Here is a 5,115-nt window from a genome sequence, read left to right on the forward strand (position 1 = left end):
TCAGAACATAGGATGAATCCCAATTCATATTCTTACTTCAACCATTTGCACCACAATACATATCTGCCCTAACTCAGAACAACGAGACAAGTATAGCAAATATGCACCTGACATTTTCGGGATACCGATCCAGAAGTACAAGCGAGTACGACTGCGTCTCCTTCCATCCAGAGGGAAAAAGAAAAAATTTGGTTATGTTTTTATATTCAACTTGACAAATAAAATTCTATAAAGCTTAAATAAAACAGAAATCCAAGGAGAAATCGGGTATTGCCACACCAGTAATAATCATTTTCCATGCTGACTGGGCCTGGGATAGCAAAATGACACAATAATACTCAAGTCTTCAAGTTTAAGGGTCTGAGAAACGAAAAAGAATCTTTTTGAAACTGTAGTTCGCTAACCGTACCAACCAGACTGCGGTAAGAATTATCTTGAATTGGGTCTTCAGGAATGGCTATTCGATTACATTTTAGGGAATATTAGTGATTTTTACCAAAATCTCTTAACAGTATACGAAAAAAAAACGTTTGATTTTAACAAAAATTCATAATTTTTTTTTTAATTCAGATGAATGTAAACGGTTAACGGGTTTTAAGCCTTTTTACGTATACTGTTAAGAAATTTGGTAAAAATCAACAATCTCTCCTAAACATTAAATATTGAAAAAATAAATAGTAGTACAGGGTGTCCATAAAATCCATTTGCAATTTCAATTTTGTTATGAAATCAGTTCTCAATGTATCTTAACCAGGTTTGTTGTTTTTTAATCAGTAATTGTTCAAGTATTTTTACTTCATTTAATACATCTGTGAGAGCCAAAACAATATATGGTATGAATAAATTCCCTTCGCAATTTAAAAAAAATTTAGGACGGTATGGACACCCTATATATCAATGTTTTAAAATTCATAACGTGACTTTGTAGCTTGGTTGCTGTATTTCTACCAACAAAGATTTCTGCATGTATTGCAATTGATTTTGATGCGAGGTTGTCTTCGTTTATCTTCCAACACTGCTCGTTTATCTGTTAATAAGAAATAAACAGTATATATTTGTACTATTCGCAAAAGGATTTTGAAAAAATGTCAAATTATAGAAAAATAAAAAGGTTTATCTGTCCCCTAGTATATATTGGCGAACGAAGGCGCGTACCCAGAGAAGGGGCGTTGCGGGTCGGAGCCTTTTCTTTTGAAATGTAAAAAAAATCACGTATAGCAATTGTTCGTAACTTGAAACGCTTTTTAGATCCCCAAGACTCTTGAGATTCCACGTTTTCTGGTCCCCGGCTGGACCCGTTTTTGGTTACGGTTTATTTTGGCAGTTTTAGGGTAATCCCCTGGGTGAATGCGGAAATTATTTTAACGCTAACAGTGCTGTGTATTCGGAAAATTTTTCTGGTTTTGGAGCCAAAATTTGGACACCGATGTAGACCTGTCAGACATTTTTTTTTAGTTTAAGTTGTTAAGAAAGTTCTGTTCCTAAGTGGAAGCTGAGGCCAAATTCTATTTCTAGTAAAAACTTTAACCCGGGATCGAGAATCTCTGCCAAATTAGGGTGCTCCCGTGGTATATGCACCAAGATGGCGCACATCCTGAACATACTATGTGTACCTGGTTATGGTTCAGGTTGTGCGCCATCTTGATGCACATACTACCGGGGCGCCCAAATTAGAACCACGGTAAATAAAATATTGGTAATCGGAGTTAATGAAACTTTTTTAAGATCTTTTGTACAAAGCCCCGCCTCAAGAACACCCCCGCCAACGCTTAAAATAAGAAAAATAGTAATTATCGAGTTAGGGTTAGGAATGAAGATTGCATTGGAAATTTTCAAATAATTCCTAACCAAACCCGACTAGATAATTACTAATTACTTATCGATCTTTATCGGTAATTATATTGATAGGTATTTGTCTGTTTATTTGTCTGTCTGTTAGACATTTTGGTATGTTACACAATATCTCACGAAAGCGTTGGTTGAATCACGAAAGGTTGAATCTGCTCCAAATTTTGCATGTGCATTCATCATATCTCGGACCAGAAGCCTATTGATTTTGGATGAATTATGTCTTATAATTAGCGAGTTATTAATTGATTAGTGATGGGACGCGCGGTGTCACTATTTAGTCAGAGGGAAGATTACACGCCGCTATATCGATAAGTCGGCGGTCTCTAATCGCTATCTTGTTTGTTATTTTAAAACTAAGCGTTTTTTTTTCAAATTTCACATTTTTGCTTTGTACAAAAGACTTTCTTCGACTCCACAGGCATGCTTTACGGGAAATATATGAAATAACCCATAAAACACGTCGTGATTACCTTCACTCAATTCTGTATCCAGTTCACTGTATTGATCTCCTTCCTCGAAGTCTTTTCTTGTTAGCCAGTGACATTTTTTTCTAAATACCTCACATTTCTGCTTTAAGACTGGACCGCAGGTGCTGAGTAACAGCTTCACTAGTCTGAATAGATGAAGAAATCAATAAAATTTTTACCGGAAACAGATAAGTTAACTATTCCATATCCGACATGGACTAGTAATCGACGAGGGTGCGTGGTCCTCCATATGATCAAGCTGTCTTATCATCGGTTTTCCCCTCCCTCCGCGAAAAATATGAAATTTCCTATCCTGCCGTGAATAATTCGGCGAAGAAGCTATGTAAGGAAGCTTCAAAAAGTTTTCTTCGTGGTATCAGTGTGTAGGGAATAGTAGTTAATTAGACAATATTTTTTACAGTAAAATTCAGAAAACTTGAAATCAGCCCAAAACATCTTCTAATTTGAAAAAGTATTTCGGCATAATATATTAATTACCCTGATCGTAACAAGCGCGACAGCGCTAATGAACAACGTAGTCGTTTGGTCCAACAACCGAACTGACTACAATAAAGATATGCGAACACTTGCTTCGGCTGTTGAATTTTATCTTTATTACCTAAAAAAGCAAATGAGGTACCATTTGTAATGTGGAGTGAATCAGCATTTTGGAACATATATATATATATATATAGAAAGATACGCGTTTGATTGACCAAATCTTCTATTATTTGTTTTTTCCCAGAAGCGGTAAATGGACAGATAATGAAAAATACAGATAATAAAATTAAGTGAGCTAGTCGCCACTGTTTCGCTGTTACTATAATATATATGACTTAACCTATCATTCATAGACTGTATAAAATCCCTGGTAATAATATTACATATAAATAGCGCTATAGGGAGCGCATTCAAAATATACCCCAAAATCCAAAATGCTACTAATGGAACTTGTTCTTCACCGCATTTTCGTCATTTATTTGACGTTTTATTCAACTGTAATAGTTAGAAATAGGTTCTGCGCTATGATATGATTCCGTTGCCACATATTTTTACAACATTAAAGTTAAATGCTGCTATAGCAACAGAATTAGTTCAGCTTCTCTTTTGGTGCCTGAGAAAGTACACGAAAATAACGCCGAACAGAAATGTAATAAAAAATACTGCCCAAGTTTTTATTTTTCAATAAAATTCAGTCTCCCTCGAAACGATATCCCTATTTGGCATGGGATATACCGGTAACTGCTTAGTTTAAAATAAAGTGGAGTTGATTTTATTTTAACGCGTCTATCATTCCGCGCAAAATTATAAAAATTTCGCATCACATTTGTATTTGGCGTTTTTTAAGCAGTATCTGCGGTAATTTCACATCGTATTTTAGTTTGATGTTGTTTTAAGGAGTTACGACGTTCACTTCGATAGACCTCTTTTTTGTATAATACATAATAAAAACAGGTGTGCCCCATTTCAGAAAACTTATGCTGAACTTATAGATCTAAAATAATAACGTCTTTGCTGATTACAACGATATATATACCAAAAACGGGTCCGCGTCAACCTCTGAATCCCCCAATGAAGTAAACCCCCTTCATACCAAGCGATCTGGACTCGGAGGAAAATTGCAAACCTAAAATAGTAATAAAAAAAAAATTTACTTTGATAGCTTCTTGGGTGCAAAAGTTTTTTCTTTGATATCAGAATCTTGATATTCCTCGAAATAGTCATTCGTGTCTTCGTTATTTGCAGCTTTGATCAAGCTCTCGAGGAAGTCACTGTCACTGAAGAACTGTGATGTCACAGAATCAGGTACTATTGCAATTGTTACGAATAAAACAAGAACAATAGTTTTTAGTAAAATGGTCATTGTTACGACATAAATGCTTTAAAACGGTCGTTCTCTAGAATGTTTTCAGCAAGTGTGCGAATTGGTGATCGTGGTTCGACTTTTGTAGGCGATTTTCTTCTACTCGTATGACATGAGTATGATCTTATCGAATCCATTACCTATAATCTTTGTTTACATATAAATTTTTAAAAATATTTGATTTTTTTACTGCACGTTATTTTGATTATCTTTCTTTAGTGACAACGTTCCAGGGTGAACTTTTGAATAAAAACAATGATGCGATTAGAATCTTATCCAAATATCTGCAGACCCGCTACTTTTAAATGTAAGGTCACGCCTGCATTTTGAATGCATTTTTGCCAGATTTTATCGCAGCTTTTAGAGTTTTAGACACTGAACCTGTTTTTTGCAACTTCTTGCAAGAAGTGTTACCGTATGTCATATAAAAGTGTTCCCATTAATTAAAATAGGGCAGCAAAATTTTTTTGACTAACGATTTCCATGGGACTGTATAAAACTAGTTGAAAATATAAGTAATAGCCTTCCAGCTGCGTTAACCATATTCAATTATTGAAATATTCAAATCGATTGGTCTATTAGTCTTTTGGACACTGGTTCTCAACCAGTGGGCCATGGCCCTTTGGCTTAGTAAAATTTCGAGGTGGGTCACAAACCCATCAAAAATTGCTAATCATTTATTGATACATTAGTTAATCTTGATTGTAGTGGTAATGAATGAAGAGGCTTTCCGTTACCGCGTGGTAATTTACATTTTAGTTATTAACGTGGAAGTGTCTATTACTTTGAGGATAGAATTTTTTATCTTGCAGATTTTTCCTTTCATGAGAAAGTTAATGGGCCACAGAATTTCTGTACGAAAATGGCCACGAAAAAAAAGGTTGAGAATCACTGGACTCTTAAAAGCACAGCAACAGCACTTTGAAGAACAAC

At 35.1% G+C, this 5,115-nt stretch overlaps 1 long non-coding RNA gene across 1 annotated transcript; it reads right to left on the bottom strand.

Moving 5' to 3' along the window:
- Positions 1–600: 600 nt before the first annotated feature.
- Positions 601–4,092, bottom strand: LOC120333485 (uncharacterized). The gene is made up of 3 exons (XR_013479871.1): positions 3,974–4,092; positions 2,322–2,464; positions 601–1,027 (listed from the first exon to the last, which is right to left on the bottom strand). It is a non-coding gene; the product is annotated as an uncharacterized LOC120333485 (long non-coding RNA).
- Positions 4,093–5,115: the final 1,023 nt, after the last annotated feature.

This window comes from Styela clava, chromosome 13, assembly GCF_964204865.1.
Source record: "Styela clava chromosome 13, kaStyClav1.hap1.2, whole genome shotgun sequence".
Classification (NCBI taxonomy): Eukaryota; Metazoa; Chordata; class Ascidiacea; order Stolidobranchia; family Styelidae; genus Styela; species Styela clava.